Source organism: Lontra canadensis, unplaced genomic scaffold, assembly GCF_010015895.1.
Source record: "Lontra canadensis isolate GAN:19392208 unplaced genomic scaffold, GSC_riverotter_1.0 scaffold69, whole genome shotgun sequence".
Taxonomy (NCBI): domain Eukaryota; kingdom Metazoa; phylum Chordata; class Mammalia; order Carnivora; family Mustelidae; genus Lontra; species Lontra canadensis.
In genome coordinates, this window is record NW_022631063.1 from 3,339,633 (window position 1) to 3,360,109 (window position 20,477).

Here is a 20,477-nt window from a genome sequence, read left to right on the forward strand (position 1 = left end):
TCTTTCTTTCTTTCTTTCTTTCTTTCTTTCTTTCTTTCTTTCTTTCTCTCTCTCTCTTTCTTCCTTCCTTCCTTCCTTCCTTCCTTTCTTTCTTTCTTTCTTTCTTTCTTTCTTTCTTTCTTTCTTTCTTCAAAAGACCAAAGAGGTAGACCAGTGGAGCGTGTGGTATTGTGGGTCATTATTCTAGTTTGTTTTTCGCTCTTTTTCCTCTCCACCTAAAACCCCATCTGATTGGCTGGCTAAGATAAGACCAATAAGCCTTATTCAGTGGCTTCTAAGAGTAAATTTTAGACAGAAATAAAAAATTAGTATGCTAAGCCAAGACATAATACTAACCTAAGTATAACAGTCTGATATCATATTCCTTTCAGCTATAACTGTTAGCAATAACTTAACCCAGTTAAACCAGTCATTATTTTGAAAGACAATATGTGTAATTTTTAAATCAGCAATTGATATTTAAAACAATGTTTACATCAGTTCACTTATTCAATGCTCATAAGCCAAATTTGGTAATGGATTCTCACCAATAAATCTCCCTTTACAATTTACTATGACAAATAAACAAAACCATTAAATCTCACCTTTTTCTTTTATACACTGTCTTTTAAAATCTTTGTCTTCAGATGTGAACTCATTCCTAAGCCACCAATCTTTTCTTTACTGTCATCAAAGTGATCTTTCTAAAACACATATCCTACCCTTATTAAAAATTGTCAGTGGCCTTCAGTGACTTATAGTATGCAGGCACCTTTATGACCTTCCCTCTGCCTCCTCTCTTACCTTTCATTTGGTAATAGCATAGATCTAGCTCTGTCATTCACTAGCTAAGTCACATTGAACATGTTACCCAACCAATCCAGTGTTTAGTTTCCCATCAGATAATGGGGATTTCAATACCTCATGAAACGGGGCTGTTGTTAGACCTAAATGAGATCTATATTTCATACACACACACATGTACATGGCTGTAAGTCACTCATACAAGAGCTGACAATAGTAGATTTCCCATAAAAGCAGGAGGTTTTAGTAGTATTAGAAGTAGCAATACATCGGGGTGCCTGGGTGGCTCAGTCTTTAAGTGTCTGTCTTCCATTCTGACCCTCCAGTGTCCTGGGATCGGGCCCTGCATAGGGCTCCCCACTCTGTGGGAAGCCTGCCTCTCCCTCTCCCACTCCCCCCTGCTTACGTTCTCTCTCTTGTTGTCTCTCTCTCTCTGTCAAATAAATAAAATAAAATAATCTTTAAAAAAAAGAAGAAGCAATAATAGTAATAATAGTCTTAGAGCTGTTACTGTACTACTAATAATACACATCAGACAGACCCATGCATTGGAGCTTGAAATAATGATTTGTTAAATAAATGTATAGCCCTTCGATAAATGTTCCCTCTACTTTACAGCCACAAGCTTAATAAATGCTGCCTCTCCTCCCCAGAACACAAGTAACCGTAACTGGGTTTAAATACCTTAATCTCCAGCCTGACATATAATGAGCATGATGTTGAAAAACCAGAATATCAATTTAGATATATTTCCAAACTATTTATCATCTTTTAGTATGGGAACAGGGAGGGGTATAAGGTGGGGAAGGTGAATATCCATGGAAACCAAGGAGTTAAGGAGGAACAGGAAAGTAGTTTGAGAAAACATCCCCCAAATTTCTGATTTGCTTGAATTCTCTCTCCTCTCTCTATTGTGAAAATCACTGATTGATGGATCAGAGAGAATATATCCTATGGCCTGGACTCCAAATAGGAAAGATTTGCCAACCCCAAATGCACATGGGAAATAGTAGTGATTTCTGTATATGGCCTCATGCTCCAATTTAGGCCTCATACTTCAAATGGCATTGTGTCTTATTCAGATCTCTTCTCAGTCATCTTTAAAAGCAGACCATGGCTTACGGATTCACCAATACAAAATTGGCCTAATCTAGTTATTTAGAGCATGAGGATTCCTTAAAGTAGTTCTGAACTTCAGTGAGCATAGGAATCATTTGGGGTACTTGTCAAAGATGCAGATTTCTGGGTTCAGTCTCTGGAAATTCTGAAAAAGTTCGTCTGGGGCACGGCCAGGAGATCTGCATTTTAACAAGCTCCCTAAATGAAATTGGTGCATGTAGCATGTGGATTACAATTTGAGGAAGCTGCTCTGAAGGAAATGAATCGAGGTTACTAGAAATTTGAGGTGGGTGCTTTACACAATAAAGCTGGAATTCAGCTCTAATGTTCCCAATAGGTAAGAAAAAGTGGAAGCACACTGGATTTAGGAAAAAACAAAAAACAATTCCTAATAGCTGTGTATAAAAAGACAAACTTTCTCTGAGTACTAAACCTGGAAAAGAAATCTTGCTTAGGACATAACACAAGGGACACTAGGTAACATGCTTACCAGATGTCCTGAATGTAATTGCACAAAAGAGCCAAACAAGGTTAAATCAAATAAGTCTTCTACAAATGGCTAAAATTAGTTGAACTTGGTGAAATCCATTAAAAAGTTACTGAAATAAGACAGTTCAGAAACTTTACTTTCAGATTATCTAATACAAGTATTGGCCCAGGAGAGCACCCCCAAAGTTTGAAATCATCTTCATAGAATATCAGCATTTTGGAAATTAAGGGGAAGTTCTTCATGCTACAGATGAGGAAGTGATAGATCAAAGAATGCAATAAGGCTTTACCCCGAAAAGGGTAGGCGTCATCAGCTGATGAAAATTAGACAAAGTTGCTTTGATTTTAATTTTCTTAACCAATTTATATTAATGTTATTAATTGTAATACTAATGTCAACAACTGAATTTTATAGAGGTGAGTTTAATTGCTTATATTCCTTTTTTGTGGTATTTTAGTTTATCTTTTCTATTTATTCTTTAAGACCTAGTCCCAGGATTTTAAAAAATTTTTTGTCTTATTCCAGGTTCATTGTTTTTGACCATCATTTTTCCTTTTTTATCTTTATCTTTTCACTGTTTTTCACCATTTGACCTATTTTCTTTCAGTACATCCATCTTCCTTTATACTCATAATATGATGTACCTGTCTTAGAATTTTCCAGCATTAGCTGTGAAACTCTGGGGACTTAGTTAGCTCTTTGTGCAAAGGCTGAAGCAGATCCAAAGCCTCTTATTGAGGAACTCAAAGACATTGCCAGCCGGTCTCTGGCAGCATTTCCCCACAGGGAAAGGCAGCCTTCCATCTGGGTGGGAATGCTGGTTGGCTTTCCAATGTATGTAATCCTCCTATCCTACCAGCTGCTCATTTGGTTTTAAGACTTGAGGCCCTTATCAAGGGGACAATTCCAAATGGCCAAATCACCAAGATACTATGAAATGAAACACAGAAGTTTGTCTATAAACTAAACCATATATCCACTCCTCTGGGTACTCCAAAGATTCTCCTAGATCAGATTTGACCATCAGAAGGCTTCATGGTGATTCACATTAACCTAAAATCTGGTATCTGTTTCTCTGAGTTCTATAAAATTCATTCCTGCCTTCCTCTAAAAATGTTGAGTCCAGGAGGCCCAGAGCTAAATGTATATTCCAAAAGAGTAACTTCACTAATCCACAGTCTTAACAAGTTTATCACCTCCATTTTGTCCATTCTCCTTGTCTTCAACTTCTTATTGCACATGGATTTAAAAAATAATATACCACTTCCCATCATATTTGTATAAAGAGATGGGATATAATAAATGTCAAAATTTTCTACATGATTTAAAAGATTTATTTCTTTGTAAGCCTGATTCTATGCTTCGTTTTTTATTATTATTTAATTTCTTTTCAGTGTAACAGAATTCATTGTTTATGCACCACACCCAGTGCTCCATGCAGTATGTGCCCGCCATATTACCCACCATCAGGGTCCCCCAACCTCCACCCCCGCCCCTTCAAAACCCTCAGATTGAGTCTATGCTTCTTACAATGAATTATTTTTCTCAAGGAATATACTTAATTTTATTATGAAAATAAATGTTAAAAATTAAACTTGGAAATCCAGTATCCTAAAATTGAAAAGGATCTGTCAGTCCATCTATTTTCACCATTTAAGTTTATAGTAGTGGTTCTTAGTTAGCATGAGAGTCACCTAGAAGGCTTTTTGTTTAAACACAGCTTGCCAGGCCTCACCCCAGAGTAGCTGATTCTATTGATAGAAGTGAGGCATTTTTGCATTTCTAACAAGCACACAGATGATGCTGGTGCTTCTGTCCCAAGAATCACACTTGGACAATGACTGGCTTACAGAAACCATAATTTTATTTATTTGCTTTTTGAAGTTAGAAATATATGTGCCATTAATATTGCTTTCATTTTTAGGATCTCTCAGAGAGGACAGTCATAGCTTCTTCAGTCTCATTTGTTCATTCATTTAATGTCTTGTGGTGTAATTCCTCTGAACCCAGAACCTTGGAATGATTTATGGCAGTATTTCACAAAAGCCTGCAATAACTTCCTGTCTCCCTGCTCCCGGCCTATTTTCACCAGCAGTCAGAGCAATTTGGGAAAAATGGAAATCAAATCATGTCATTCCTCTGACCAGAAGCCTTCAGGAGTTGCCCAGAGAAAAGGCCAAACTCCTTACAGTTGCCTATCAGGCCTTATGATATGGGCTTACAGTTACCTAGCTGAGTTCATCTCCTCCTGCTCTCCCCTTCCCTCACTGCTTCTTAGTCAAGCTTGGCTTCTGTCTGTCTTCTGCAACTTCCAGGCACAGATACACTGTTCCCTCTCTCAGGAATGTTCTTTCTCTAGGTAGATGAATGCCTAACTCCCCCATCTCTTTTAGTTTTTTGCCAAACGTTTACTTTCTCAAAGAGGCCTACTATGCTACCCCTCCAGCTTCTTACCGCATTCTATTGGTTTCTAAAGCATGTCACCTTATTATGTGCTACATAATTTACTTATTTGTAATGTTTATTATTCATGTTCTGTCTCTCCTGGGTAGAATATAAGCCTTGCAGAATATTGGCCTTTCTTGGCCTATTTTGTTCACTGGTGAAAACCAAGTACTTAGAACAGTGTATGACACATAGTAGGTGCTCAGCAGACATTTTTTTTGAATAAACGGATTTTTAATTTTGGTTTCCTCCCCCAGATTAGTAATTTTTATTTTAACCTACAAGTACCCTTTAAAAAGGCTTGTGTTCTACCCATGGCAGCACATTTTATAATAACAAAGCCTAGAAAAAACTGAAATTCCTGCTAATGGGAGATTGGACAAGTAAATAAAGTAACTTAGTTTTGTATCACACAACCATTAACAAGATAAAACAAAAAGACAGCAATGAAATGAAAGCCAAATTCTCTATGGATCTGTATTTCCTAATTATGTAGTCCTATTTAATCTAGATCAAAATACATGCATTGAAATCTTGTTTACCTCAAAGGTAATTGTATAAATAGGCTAAGCTTACTAGACTCTCTTTAAAACAAAGAAAATGAAGACTGAATGCTTTACTCAAAGAATTCCCCACTCCAGAATGCCTTTGAGAAGAAATAATAATGATAATAAAGAACAGTAAGCACTTACTATGCGATAGGCACTGATTAGCTCATTTAATCTTCACAATAACCCTATGAGATAAATGTGATTATTGCCCTCATTTTGCAGATAAAGGAGCTATAAGGTCCGGAGAGGATAAGTAACTTGTCCAAGATTGCATGGCTAGTAAATGGTGCTACCAAATCCAGTGTTGTTTTTCTTTAGAAAAAGTAATCAGAGTCTCTCTCTCTCTAAAAATATTTTACCATCTGTTTCTGCAGTTTCATCTTACATACTTTCCTATATATATGCTCTTCTCTAGTCTAACTGATCTATTTGCCATTCCCTGAAAGGTCCCAGTCTCTGGCCTCGGGCTTTCAAAAACATTCCTTCTGCCTGAAATATCGTTCACCACCAGTCATTGCCTGTTAAAATCCTACCTTCACTCCAAAGCCAGAAGTGATTTTGCGTTCCTCTAAACTCCCAGAGCACACACATACTGTCTTTAAAATTCATATAATAATTACAATATTCTATCTTCTGTTGTTCTTAAGGAAGTGCCTTATTGCTTCTACCTTTACGTATCAAATTCCTTGAGGAATAAGGATTATTATGTTTCAACATCACTGTTAAATTCCTTGAGTCAATAAAGATTTTATTGACTAGCTACTAGTAAGCAGGAAGTTACAAATTTTATAAATGCCCTGTCCACTGTGGTATCCACTGGCCAGATGCAGGAATTGAGCACTTGAAATGTGGCTAGTGCCAAATCTTGAAATGATAATATTAGGGGCATGTTGGCTTAAATAAAACATAGCATCAATAACATTAATTTCCCTTGTTTATTTTGCCTTATTTTTTTAGCACCTAGAAAATCTCCAAGTACATTTTCAGACTCACTATATTTCTACTGAATAGTGCTGGTCTGGTATATCCCTTTCTCCTTCCCACCGCCCCCTGCAATCCTCCTCCAAGTGATGAAACCCATGAACCGACACATGAGTTAAAAAGTAAAAAGGGAGGCCATCCTCTTTTCTGATGCTCAAAAAGGGTGAGGGGCTTTCTCTGGATGGATAATTTCTCTATTTTACTTAGTCAGATTGTTGTTTTTGTCCTTATGTCATAGGACTTGGGACCAAGAAACGCTATTGTGAAAAAGTTACTTTGTCCATAAGCAAATATTTTGTGTGGGTGTGTGCCTGTGGCACATGTGTTTCTGGAGAGGAAACTACATTTCAATCTGAATATAGCAGAATTATAGAAAGCTTTCTATTTTGAAATAAATTGGCATCATGGCAAACAGAAAGCAAACAGCATTCTCAGACCAATAATAAATCCTTGATCCCTAACATCAGGGTAACAAGTGCTGCTTCAGCCATAACGGAGAGCTCTCTGAGTTGCCCTCAGCCACGTTTCTCCTACTGCTTGCTGGTGCCGTGTGCTTTAGGCAGTTTCTTTCCAGGCAACCACAGACTGTTTACTGACTGTAATCAAAATGACAGCACACTGTTTTCACAACCGAGTGTTAAGAGTTGATTGCCTTTTTCACTTGGCAACCTGAGGGAACTTAGAACGAGGATCTTGAGGTACAACTTGCGTTCGTTCAAGATGGTGGTGCTTACTTTTCTACATGTTACCTGCATTCCTTTGAGGTTTAAAATACAGAGGACTGAGATTTATCTAGCCTGGAGCAGAGAGGTTGTAATCACTGCCTTCACATCACTTCTGCGGGTAAACTCCACTGCAGCACAGGTTGATTTAGGCAGGGCTGTGTTTTGACTGTCAAGTGATTCTTCATCCATCAGAACCCAGCCCTGTGAGGGACCTCCTCTATTAAGCATGCCCCAGGAATAGATGATTATAATGCCTTACACTCTGATCACCCTAAGATGGTACCACAGAAGACAGTGTAACATAATGGAAAAGTTTGCTGTGCTTAATCTTTTTAGAAACAAGTCTTAATGAAAACGTAAGGAAGAGAGAGAGGAAAACAAGAGGGGAATGGAAGCTGCAATTCAGAGAACCTGTATTCTAGATACGAATGTGTTTGCCATCACTTGCTATGAAATATTGAATGCTCAAATCTTAGGTGTTCATTGTCCACATCTACAAAAGAAATGTAGAGGAGGAAAACTGAATAGCTCATTTGTAGTGCCTCTTTGGTTTCTAAAACTCTAGTTCTTGTGTCCAGACTCTGGAACTCAGTACCAGATACACTCCAACATCCATCCCTCTGGGAAGGAATGATGGATACAGCAATAGTCCTGTACTCTGAGCAAGGATTATTGAATATTGGACTAATCATGTAACTGAGCTAGGCTGGACTATACCTATTAGAGGCTATCTTCATTTCGGAATACTTTCATGAAGTAAGGGCTTGATCAAGTTTAAACCATGTTTTTTTGATAAACAAATATTATGATTGCCTTGAGTACAACATAGCTGGGAGGTTGGTTGAAGAAAAGAACTACCCCTTACATCCTCTCTAAATCTATATATTCAATTCTATATACATGATTTCTTCCTGTGTTTTCTTCATGTAACTCTTATATATGTAATTTCTTCCTAGATGAGAAATTTATACAAATAGCAGTTTAAAAAAAAAAAAACTCACAAAACATTGTCTAGTTTTCAGTGAATATGACAAGTCACTTGGTTAAATCCCCCTCCACCCTGCATCCTGCCCAAATAGGGGCTTTTGAAGTAAAGAGAAGCTGAAAATATTTTTCTAGGATCTGAATTCAGGTCCCCAAAAGTCAATGTTTTTTTCCAGCCACTGAGCACATCATTGGCACCAAAATTAGAGCAAGGGCCTGAGTGCAGTGCCCTGATTTAGGTGTCAATGATGCCACTTACTGCAGCAGGAACACACAGTGGAATGTCTCTGCATGTAAAGGCAGGAAGGATGCTGTTCAGTGCTCAGTTCTGTTGAGGCTAAAGACAACCAGAATGCCACAGGTAAGAAAAAATTACATGTGATGCAAGCTTGTATTTCAGGCAAGGATTTGTAGCAACCAAACTGCTAATGAGAGCCAAGATGGGTGTAGCTTGTCCATCCTAGTTCTCCCCAGGGTGGAAGATCTAGCAAGTAAGGCCCTGGCTAGAGAGGACAACAATCACAAGGAGAATGTAAAAGCTAAAGGGAGAAGATGCTAGGAAGGACAGAACTGGAATCGGTTGCGTTCCTTCAGTGTTCCATCTGTGCCCCCTGAATTCTCTCAAAGACGTGGGTCATTCAGGATTCTGATAAAATTGCTTCTGCAATATTGGGCATTGAATTCACTAATTCTTCAAGTCACCCCCTTTTAAAAAAATTAGTAGACTCTCTCTTTTTAGAGCCATTCTAGGTTTACAAAAAAACTGGTTGTGAAGGTACAAAGAGACCCCACATTAAGGGTGCCTTTTAATTGCTTTAAATATTTAGCCCTGAGACTTTTTATTCGAGAAGAATTCAAGAGAATAAATAGAAAGTATTTTCTCAGGCATAAAATCCTCTAAATTTAGCTTTCCTGAGGGATAGGGATTGTTGAAAAAAATGTGTATTCTTTTATGATTAAATTGATCTCATAGTATGTTGTCTGAGACATGTCATCGCTATTGTACATTTAATGGATGTTTCAAAGAAACGTGCCTTATAGTGTCTTCAAGTAATTTTAAGACACCTAGTAAACAACATGTCTAACAAAGGTATGAGAGAGAGCTCACTTTTGTGGCTTTGGTGGTGTAGCTTAACTCCTTTGTGTTAATTTGCATAAAGATCTGCATCACAATTTGGATGTGCTCTGCCACTTTTTATTTACTCCTAAGCATTACTCTTTCCCTTTTCAATTGTACTAAATGCTTTTGAATGACATGTTAAGATGCTTTTCCCCAAAGAATCATGTTAGTTATCACAGTTGTCACCATGTTGATGGAGGGAATGTTTATATCAACGATAAATTTTTCACTTTCTGTACTCATGGAATAATTTAAGGTGACCCTTCTCTGAAAAACATTTCTTCTCTGGTTCAGGCTTTAATTCTTATTAACATTTCCCTGGGTTGTTTTTTATATTTTCGTTATTTACTACCCAAGTATTTTGTATGGAAAGATAGTACATCAGTTATTTTTAAGTAAATGATCCGATCCCAGTTTATGATCCCAGGCACTGTTTCACAGACATCCATCATAAATCTAGCCTCAAACATAATGTTGCATTTCTTCAGTTTACTATAGAAGCACCAGCCTCCTGCCTTAAAATATGGATATTCTCATCTTGAGGTTTAACGGATCTTTTCTCTATGGGGTAATTTTACTGACCAGGTTGACAGAATGGTAGAGGTTGTGAAGAAAACAGAGTTAAGTAGTAAATATTAAATGATGTTTATCTAGAGGAAAGAGTTTAGGGTATAATTTGCCCTGGAGGCCATAGAAGATTGTTTTATTAAAGGCTACCGCAGTCTCCTCCCAGCTGTGGAAAGGACTGCACTGCAAGAAGCCAACATAAAAAAAACGACTGGGGTGTTAACCCTGCAAATGTCTTCTTAAAGAGTTGAAAAAGCTGACTCACCTTAGTAATGGGATTCCTTTTAAGAAATACAATTCTTTATTAATTCCACTTAGCTATTAGGTTAATTCATTTCTTTTTTATAAATATCGCTTTCTGGAAAATACACTTTTAAATGCATTTTGAATTTAAGAAATTTGTTGGTTTACTGGTCTGCCTTTCCTCTCAATCTGTCACAGTTGCTGTTTCAAAAAATAGAAATCAAATATGTTTTTTTTTTTCCAGTTGGATGACCTGGACATTCAAAGATTATCTTTCAATAGAAACTCTTATTTGATTATTTAAGACTTAATTTTCAAAAGAACAATTTATGAGGTACAGAATAAAAAGAGAGCGAATCTCTGGTTGTACAAATTGCAGTTCACAGATGCTTATTTCTGAGCCTGCACAATTGTTTGTATTGTTAACTCGCTGAATATACCATAGCCAGCAGCTGGGTCAACTTTCAGATAAAGGTAAGGGTAGGAAATTAGCAATTTGAAATATAAAACTGCTTAAACATATAGAATAAATACTAGCCTTGCTAACCAAGGAAGAAGTGGACACGAATGCATTTTTTGTTATTTTCCTAAGTATTTGCATAGTGTCTTTACCTAACACGCCCACTTACTAGAATTTTCAAATTATTTTGAAAGTCATTTCTCAGCTCTCTTTTACTTCACTAGCCAACCTTTCATTAGCTTCTCTTATTTTTCTCCGCCTTCCTTCAGTCAGCTGGTTTTCAAACCTGGCCACATATTTGAACTACACTAGCAGAGCTTTTAAACAAACACTGATACCCAGGCTCAGCCCCAGCGAATATAACTGAATTGGTCTAACGTGGAGCCAGCATTGCTCTTTTCTAAGCTTCCCAGGTGAATCCAGTGTGCAGCTAAAGCTTATCATGTTGTACCTTTTTCTGTTTTTTTCTCAGAATGTTTGCATATCTATTTCCCTTCAACTGTTCTTTTCTTCTGTCATTTTTATTAGTGAGGTTTTAAAAATCTAATTTTTGTCATTTCTCATTTTGCCTCCCCCCGCCCCGATTTTCCATTTACTGGCCAAGAAGTTCTCATTCCAGGAGCATGTATCTGTTTTGTATTCTTACTTGATGCTACCAAATTTTTATGTCAATGAAAGAGAATGCAATATGATTGTGAATTATACTTTTGTCTGTTCTTCCAAAGCTGATATAATAATATACTTTAATTTTTGGTATAAATAGATTGGTAGTGGAGCCCAACACAGTGGTTGAAAACTAACGTTAAGAATGGATTTACTTGAACTATAATCATTGTTGACTATGATTAAAGATCGTTTAATATGGTATTTTAGAACTTTGAGACCATATAGGACTCAAGAACATGTAAATATCCTATTAAAGGATTGATTTTTGAATTTTAATTCAAAGACAGATTTCAGTTGTTTCAGAACAGGGCAGAAGTGGGAATATTACATACTATGTCAACTATCTTATCAGTAACATGATAGCGACACTAATAACAACAAAACTGGGATAAAAATGATCTATGATGATAAATAAAATTTGGTGACTTAAATATCAGCAGGGAAAAAAGAAATATGGAAGGCAATGCACAGAATATTCAACGGTTTGAAATGAATGTAATAGGAAAATCACAGGCAGTTGGTTAAGGCCTGGAATAGTAGATAAGAAATATGAGTGTTATTGTGGCTGTGCCTCGAAATGCAGTCAAGCCATTTCCTCTCCATCAGGTTTATTTTTCCTCACTGGTGAAAATACTGGTTGGATTGGCAAAAGGAAAACAAAACAAAAAAACCTGGCCAAACCCCTTGGCCATATCCTGCCTATAGGTATGTTTTTTTGGATATACCCAGTATTGTAAATAATTTGAAATAGATGACAACATTTAATAAGAGGGAGATTTTTTTTATTAAAGATTTTATTTATTTGACAGCAAGAGGGAGATTTCTAATAAAAATTTGGATTTTTAGCTTTTTTAGAGAAATCGTTTGATTCATCAGTCTCCTAGCCCTAAGATGGGGCTTCCCGTCCTTGGAAAGGATATGGTTGTTTATGGCTGTCCAGTTCTGTAGTCTCAACCTGGCTGGCTTCACTCTTTTTCTTACCCACTTTGCCTATGTAGAAATTTGGAGTTGTTTCCTTAAGAATTTATTTGCAAGGTTATTTCCAACATGATATAAGTTGCTCAGCACTTCATTAGGAGGAACAAAAATAATTTACAGAGAGAAAAATAAATGCCACAAGCAAAAACACCGAGGAGACAGAGAAACTAACAGATGATTGGTTCTTAACTAGAGGCTTAAGCCCTTAAAACGTGTCCTGTTAAGCCCTATGCAAGAATATTTTGGGTTCTAGATCAGAATCACAATGTCACTTAGCAATAATAACTGGGATTTAGTGAATTATTCCAGTCAGAGCTCTTGGGAAAGGAAAGGACACAATGTTCTGCACAACCCAAGTAAGAATATTCTGAATATTAGGAGATTAAAATTCCCCAAAGTGAGCTTCTTGGCAGAAAATGGACAAAGTTATTTAAAGAGTGACTTCCCATCTTTGAATTCACCCATTGAATAAAACAATATTCAACCACTGTTTAATAATTTAAGGACCATCATTTCTTTCACTTTGCGCCAGCACAGAGCTTAATCACATGAAGGGCTCCCTATGTGCAGTCTCCAAAAGGATGAAAACCTAATTCAATTATTACAGAAATAACTCCAGACTTTTAAAAGGTTTCTCTGAACTGAAACAACCCCTGAGAATTCCCTTATCCAAACCACTAGCTAGCATATGTTTATATGCACTGTATTTGTATGGAATACATATATTTAATATTATAAACCCTGCTTATAAGCTACTTTGCAGTTATTCTCTAGTCATATATCTTTAAAATTCTTTCTACAAGGTCCTTTATCACTTCAAATCCTGAAGGAAAGAGGTAGAGTATAAAAAAAATCAATAAATAGGGCACATTAAAACTTGTGGTATCCAGGAGGCATTCATACAAATTTTAAAGAATTTTTCTACTGTGGCTAATTATATGTCTGGGTGTAGTTTCAAATTTTAGGTACCCCAAGAGTTGATACTTGTCAGGCAGTTCATAGAACAAAGTATGTCTTTGCATAATAGGAGAGCCAGATTTTCTCTATTACCACATTATCAAGTAAAAGAAAATTAACACTATTCTGCTCTGATATAGGTATCTACACTTGTTAATATTCCATTAAGATGTATCTGAAGAATGTGTTAACTCTGCCCCAGGGTGAAAAATATCATCAGGTAAAACTGAAATAAAAAGTAGCATCCTAATCAAAGATAAATATTATGACCTTGCAGCACAAGCAATAATCCAATTGGGTTTTGTCTTTCCCAAATTTTTTAATTACCTCAAACAAAAATCTACCTCAAGAAGTAACAGTTCACATACCAGGTTCTCTGTTGAATTGCCATTAAAGTTGTTTCTGGGGTAAAATTCAAGTGGAACCAAAGACAACTTAGTGTTGAAATTAATAAAAATTTAAAAATAGTTCCCAAAATGCAGAAGTGTACTGTTAATATCTTAAATTATATTTCAGGGGCAGGTAGGTAATTAATCTTCATAGCTTTGGAAAATCTGGAAAACAACCATCAGTATTAAGTAAATCTGGAAAACAAGCATATGAATAATATATTTTTAGATGACAAACAAAGCACTAATTCCCAACCTTCAGTGAGTTCACAGTATTCCTATACATGAATGATAATGAGAAAAAGTAATCTGTACAGCCACTCACACAAAGAGATTTCACTATCTAGTCACATGTTCATTCTTTAGTGGGAAAAAAAGGTGCATTTGTCTTCATATCCATATGTTTATGAGTGCTTTCAGTTAATTTCAACCCTAAAGATAAGGAATCACAAAAGCTGGAGTTACCTAGAACCAAGGCAGACGGACTCACCCACAAATTCCAGGCAGAGCACAGTTTAATTGAGAAAATTGCCCCTCGTATCTTTAAGTCTCCCAAACTTTCTCACATCTGTCCAGTTATGAGCCCATTAAGTCATCTTGCCTGCCATAAAGATGAAAATGACAGTGCAGTTACCTGAGTCTGTGTAAAGAGGCCCAGGGTGGCTGAAGGGCAGGATTAGGAGGCCTGGGTGCTGAGTGGGCACCCAGCTGTAGCTCCCAAAGATCCCGGGAGCACAGAGCTGTCAAGAGCACACAACTGTACGTAGAGAAAACCTTTGGAGGGAAGTAGACGTTTCGCAGTATGTCCACAATTTCATCAGGCACAATTTGCCCTTCCACCTTTTATTGTATCATTAATAGGACTTAAGCAAGAGAGAGTTTGCGAATTGATCACATAGCCAACACATGTGGTCATTGCTGGGATTTAGGCTCTGTCATTTGATGGCTATAGTAGGAATTTTGGGGTATTTAAATGTGCTTGGTGAAATCTACATTTTCTTTGTGAATCTTCAAAGAGGACTTTTTTCTGATAAGTGTATCTGTTAAGGCACAAGTGAAATAAAAGCTCCTTGCCCCTAATTTGTTAAAAAAAAGAAAGCCTTTGAAGTGGAGTCCATGACAATATATCATTGGGCCAAAGAATGGTTTTCTAGAAGGTATTATGGAAGTTTTTTAAACTCGCAGCAAATGCTCAGGATGTTAACACTAATCGATATTATTGTAGGGAGCACCTTTGTTATTGTTGTCGTTGTTGTTGTTTCAGCAAGGGCATTCTTCCAGGATGAGAATTATCATTTTCAGCTACAGAATTTCTTAGCAGTTTCAGTCTGTCCTTCCTGTTGTGGTGGAGGATACTATATCACCATCACTAATAATGGGGGGAGCCGGGGAAAAGGGGAGGGTGGGCATTCAGTCCTGTCCCAGGATGTATAATAAACACCGAACAGACATTCTTTATTTACACAGTCCTGCAGCATTAGATGCCCTCCTTCCTATTTTATAGATGATGTAATAGAGGCTTAGAAAGTTTAAATACTTTGTCATTTAATAGTGAAGCTAAGATTCAGTCTGTAAGCTCTGCTCTTCTTCACTTCTCCATAATGCTTCCTGGTCATTTCCACCACAGAAGGAATTGGCCAAGGACCTTTAAAACATCTCTAGTCCTCTATTTTTCTATCCCTTAGATAGTGTATATTACCACTGTCACCATTAGTTGTAATATACAACTCAGTATGTGTTAAAGATATATCATATTACAGTTAAGCTGAGAAATCAATTGAAGAAAATGCAGATAAAATAGAACCATAAAATTTAAAAACGATAAGTATTCTTATATATTTTTGATTCTAATAACCATACAAGCAAGGAAAATGTACTTCAGTGATACATGGTGTCTTTTCTGAGGTGACATAGCTCATGAGTAGCAGAACTTGAATCAGAAATTGAGCCTTCCAGCTCAGTGCTCAATTTATTTATCTCTACTGCATCATTAAATTACAGGACAGTATTATTTGGGGCGCCTGGGTGGCTCAGCCGGTTAAGTGTCCAACTCTTGGGTTTTGGCTCAGGTCATGATCTCAGGGTCGTGAGATCAAGCCCCACGTTGAGCTTCGCACTCAGCACAGAGTCTGCTCTAGCTTCTTTCTCCTTTTCCCTCTGCCCCTTCTGTTTGTGCTCTCTCTAAAATAAATAAATCTTATTCACTAAATAAATCTTATTTCACTTACAATCTATTACAATGAACATAAAACCTACAAGTATCTGTTTGAAAATTATGTTTTTAGATTACCTTACACCCTGCATGTAGAGTTTTGTAAAAATCTCTCTTGTGGTCTGTGCTGGTCTTCTGAAAATTACAGTATTTTTCTTGATCTTACAAATGAAGTCACTGTTAGATTCTTCTCGAGAGTAAGATGCCCAAACTTACTTGATATATCACTTACTCAAAACAGGTTTGATTTCCAAACATTTTCTAAGAGGCAGTTTTGTGAAGAACTCTGTGGGCTTATACTCTTCACATCATGACTACATATATAGACAAATAAGTGATTATTGCAACTATACTGACAAAATTGCTGATATTGAGGGCTGAAATATAAGCATTCATTCATAAATGTAAAACAGTTCAATCAAGACCAGCTCTTGTGTTTACATAGAACAAAGTTACTCAAATGCAGTCCCCTGTAGAGAAGTACGGAGTATACAATACACTGAAGCCAATTAACATCCATTTCTGGGAACCCTTTTCAAAGAAACGGTTTTCTTCATATCCTATGGTAGGAGTTCTTCCGAAATACATAAGACTCAGGGCTTTTCTCTGAGGCAACCACTATTTTACGTTTTTAGGGGGGAGTATAATTGATACTCAGTGTAAAATATTGAGAAGTCAATATTTTGCCATATCATTAGGAATTACAATTGCTTTTAAATACTCAAGTTCTATCCTTAGGCCATTTTGACCATACCGACTGGAAGCCCAGGTTAAAATCAGAGGTCTTTATTTCACATAGGACATACACTACTTGGAGTGGTTGTGTTGAAATTTTTCCATGCAAATTCCTACAAGCACTTATGCCTTTATCTTTGTCCTCATATGCTACATTACACCACCTGTTGTATTAAAAAATAACGACTTTATGATATTTAAAACCCTTCTTTCAATTAATACCTACAAATTATAAGAATAATTTCTTATTCTAAGTATGTGATTGCTAACTGAATACAGAATTTGTGGTTTGCTATAAAATATTTTAAAGAAAGCTACAGAAAATATATATTATAGTTTAAGTAAGTAATTGTTTTATAGCTGAAGTGGCTCTTCCTGGTAATTAATAATAATAATAACAACAGCCAGTTGTTAAATCTACACAGAAAAAAAAACCAGAAATATATCAAGCTTTTGAGATAATTCAAGAAAATATAATTCCCTTTAAGTCAATAAATTTAAATACTTATTATAAAAAAGAACATATTAAAATATAAAAGAAATAACACATTATGGAGCACATAGGGATCATTTTATCATTAAAATGTAAATCTCTTTTTAATGGTTAGTATTGGTTATCTTCTTCCCTCCATGAAAATACGTTATTACACCTCTATATTGTTATCACTCCCTATACACATGGACCCTGCAAAGATGTTAAATAAAAGACTAAAGCACAAGAATGATAGTTCCAATTTCACTATACATTTATGTTTAAAAAATAGTGGCACACTGGACATTCAAATAAATGATGTACAGCCATGAAATCCATTAGGTCAGCTTTGTGCAATAAAAAATATTTTCCTTGAATACAATGAATCATAACAATCTGCATGTCTCAAAAGCACGAGATCAGTAATGCCTAGTCTCTACCATAAGTCACCATTTCTAACAGAGGCTCTATTTCCTTTGAGAGATAAAGGAATAGTAAGCAGTTTACCCATCAAATGATGAGTTTGGTTCCTGTAATTTACATTAAAACAGCATTATGTTTAAAATAGCTGCATGAAGATAAGTTTAAAGTAAGAAAAACGATCTGGTGGCTAGATTCTATGGTGCAGATAATTAAATGTTTTGCCAGCTTACCTGATAAAACAGAGCTTTACAGATCACAGCATAACAAAGCCCCGTATCCAAGATGGTTAGAGTATAAGGTGCCTTCCTCTGCGGTTGTTCAGATTTTTGGCCACAGAGATTTACAAATTAATTACAGTGTTTTTTTTCTTTGCTTTCTCTGTGGACAAGAAAACAAAGAGACCTTTCCAGAATCCTCTCTGCTTATGCCTCCGCTTCCTGTTCTGAGATTCACTCTATGGTACCCAACATATATCAGAAAAAAACTTTGGGGGGGGGGAAAAAAAAAAAAAAAAAAAAAGGCTGACAGCACTCAACATGGTACCGCCATCTACTGGCAGACACACAAAATTGAACAAAAGGGAAAACATCCTCATTATTCTTTAGCATAAGGTAAAATGTAACATTTCCCTGCATATGAGTATGTACAAAGAGACTCTTTCCCATACTCACTTATTTGCACCTCGCCAATACTTTTTATAAATTTACAAAGGTTATTCACTCATAATCTACTACAATGAACATAAAACTTACAAGTATCTGTTTGAAAATTATGTTTTTAGATTACCTTACACTCTGCATGTAGAGTTTTACAAAAATCTTTCTTGTGGTCTGTGCTGGTCTTCTGAAAATTTGTTCTTCTCACGGGATGGATTATTTTCCGAGTGAGTAAATAACAGTGTAATACACATTTACTGTTAGTCTTTGTGTTGCTTTTGGTAAAACATTTGCAAGAAACATTATCTGAATGTGGAAAAGTATTCTAAACTTTAGCGAGGTCTAGCTAATTTAGATCTGTGTGTATATGTATATATATATGTATAGCTAATTTTGGCATGTGTATATGACATGAGGAACAGTTAAATTCACTTTATATGAGATAATTCAAATCAATTATTATCTATGTCTTTAAAATACTGAGAAAACATTGTTTATAAGAACACTGAAGCATGCAATACATAAGCAAAATGAAAAAGATTTTTGTCAGTTTATTTGAAGATATTTGTCAACTAAGAAAACTCTTCATTTTACTTGACTTTTTATATTTACTTTAGAGCAAACAACTATAATTTTATTAGTTTGTCATTAATTGGTCAAAGTATATTGATATTGATGGAGAAGCCTAATATATGTTAAGAGCTATATTAGCTGTGAAAAGACAAAGATAAACACATACAGTGCCTGCTATCAAGGAATTTATGTATAATGAAGAGACAAATATAACAGGTGCCATATTTTCAAGCTATGTGCTCAAGGAGTGTTATTTACTTAGTGTTTTATTCCATCCATATTTTGCCTAATGTCAGGAAATAAATCTTGTCAGTTAGAGGTAGACTGAGTCACTTGAGGCTTTTCCCAGTGATTTCAAGTTTATACTAAACCAATGTACAGTTTTCCTTTTCCATCTTCTTACACAGGGAATGGTTTAAGTCCAGGAATGCTTACCTATGTGGAGAAAGCAGAGTATGGTTCCCAGACTCTTGCTTTTCTATGTGGGCATCCAATGAGGTGTAGAATCCTGTATGATTCTACATACAGGATGTATGTACCCGCATTCCCCTATGGTCCCCAAAACACCATCCATCTGGTTTTGCATGGCAGCATCCCCTTTCATAGGCATTAGTTACCTCAGGTTTGTCAGCTCCACCTCTCAGGTAACTTTTGCTCCTAACCTTGAGGAAGGAAGGAAGAAATACAACTAGCAGGCTTCCAGGTCACTCTGGGCTATAAATGACTGACAAAGTCCCATACCTGAGGTACCCCACACCACAATCTCTTATTACTGTTTTCATCTCGTGGAGCATAGGGGCTCTGCGGGCTTCAGCCAAGTGAGGCACCATGTCTGCTCCATTGGAATATTCCAGCTTCTCATCTCTCTACGTTTTTAGCTAATCTTAGGTGAGCAAGCTATGTAGCATCCCCATTAGGGACCCTCTTCGATTGGGTTCCCTTGCTTTTTCCCAAACTTCCTTTCCAGCCCCCCGAAAGTTTTGCTTCCATCTCTCTTCCTGCTGTGCCAATAATGAACTGGTTCTGTAAGTTTTCCTCTCAAATATTTCTTATACATAATGGATTAGTTTTCTAGGGCTCCTGTAACAAAATACCACACAGAGTGGCTCCCACCAATAGAAATTTGTTGTCTCACAGTAGAAGTCCTAAATCAAGGTGTCAGGAGGGCCCTGCTCCTTCTGAAATCTGTAGGGGAAGGCTGCTTCCTTACCTCTTCCAGCTTCCGGCAGCTCAGACATTCCTGGGCTTGTGGCAGCATAACTGCATTCTCTGCATCTTTCCATGCTGTTTTCCTTACATCTCTTGGCATAGTCTTTCTTCTGTACTATGCCTGCCTCTGTGTCCAAATTTCCCCTTTTTGTAAGGACACCAGTCATTTTGGATTAGAGTCCAGCCTAATGATTTTATGTCAACTTGATTATCTCTGTAAAACCCTATTTCCACAAAACGGTATTTTCTGAGACTCTGGGATCAGCACTTCAACATACCTTTGTTTTTGTTTTTGTTTTTGTTTTTGGAGGAGAAGGATAGACACAAATTAGCTTATAACGTTTAAGACCAAAACCTTTGAATTTAAAATGCAAGAATCTGATGATTCTTTTATCTGTTTCCCATGATAATTTCACTTAGGAAATAATAACTTTGGTATCTGGCCAGAATTTGGGGGCAGTGGAGGGGGAGGGAAGATCTTCAGGCAATAATGAAGAAATTCATTAATAATAACAATAATAAAAACCAACGTTTATGCAGTATTATGTGTCAAATACTCTTCTAAGACCTTTGAGTATATTCACTTAACCCTCACCTGTAGGAAGAACTATACACATTTTACAGATGAAAAAACTATGGAGGGAGGTAAAAATATATTAATTAGTACTTCATATGTCATATCACCAGATGTATGACACCAGTATGCACCGAGTCCTGGAGAAGCATAAAGGAAATGAGC

General features: G+C 36.5%; 1 protein-coding gene across 6 annotated transcripts in view; it reads right to left on the minus strand.

Annotated features, from left to right (window-relative positions):
• SCN3A (sodium voltage-gated channel alpha subunit 3) overlaps positions 1-17,753 on the minus strand; it is a 107,378-nt gene extending 89,625 nt beyond the window's left edge. For all 6 annotated transcript variants that reach the window (XM_032880333.1, XM_032880332.1, XM_032880331.1 and 3 more), the window contains exon 1: positions 17,531-17,753. The gene's annotated coding sequence lies outside the window, so the exon portion shown is untranslated. The remainder of the gene's footprint in view (positions 1-17,530) is intronic.
• Positions 17,754-20,477: the final 2,724 nt, after the last annotated feature.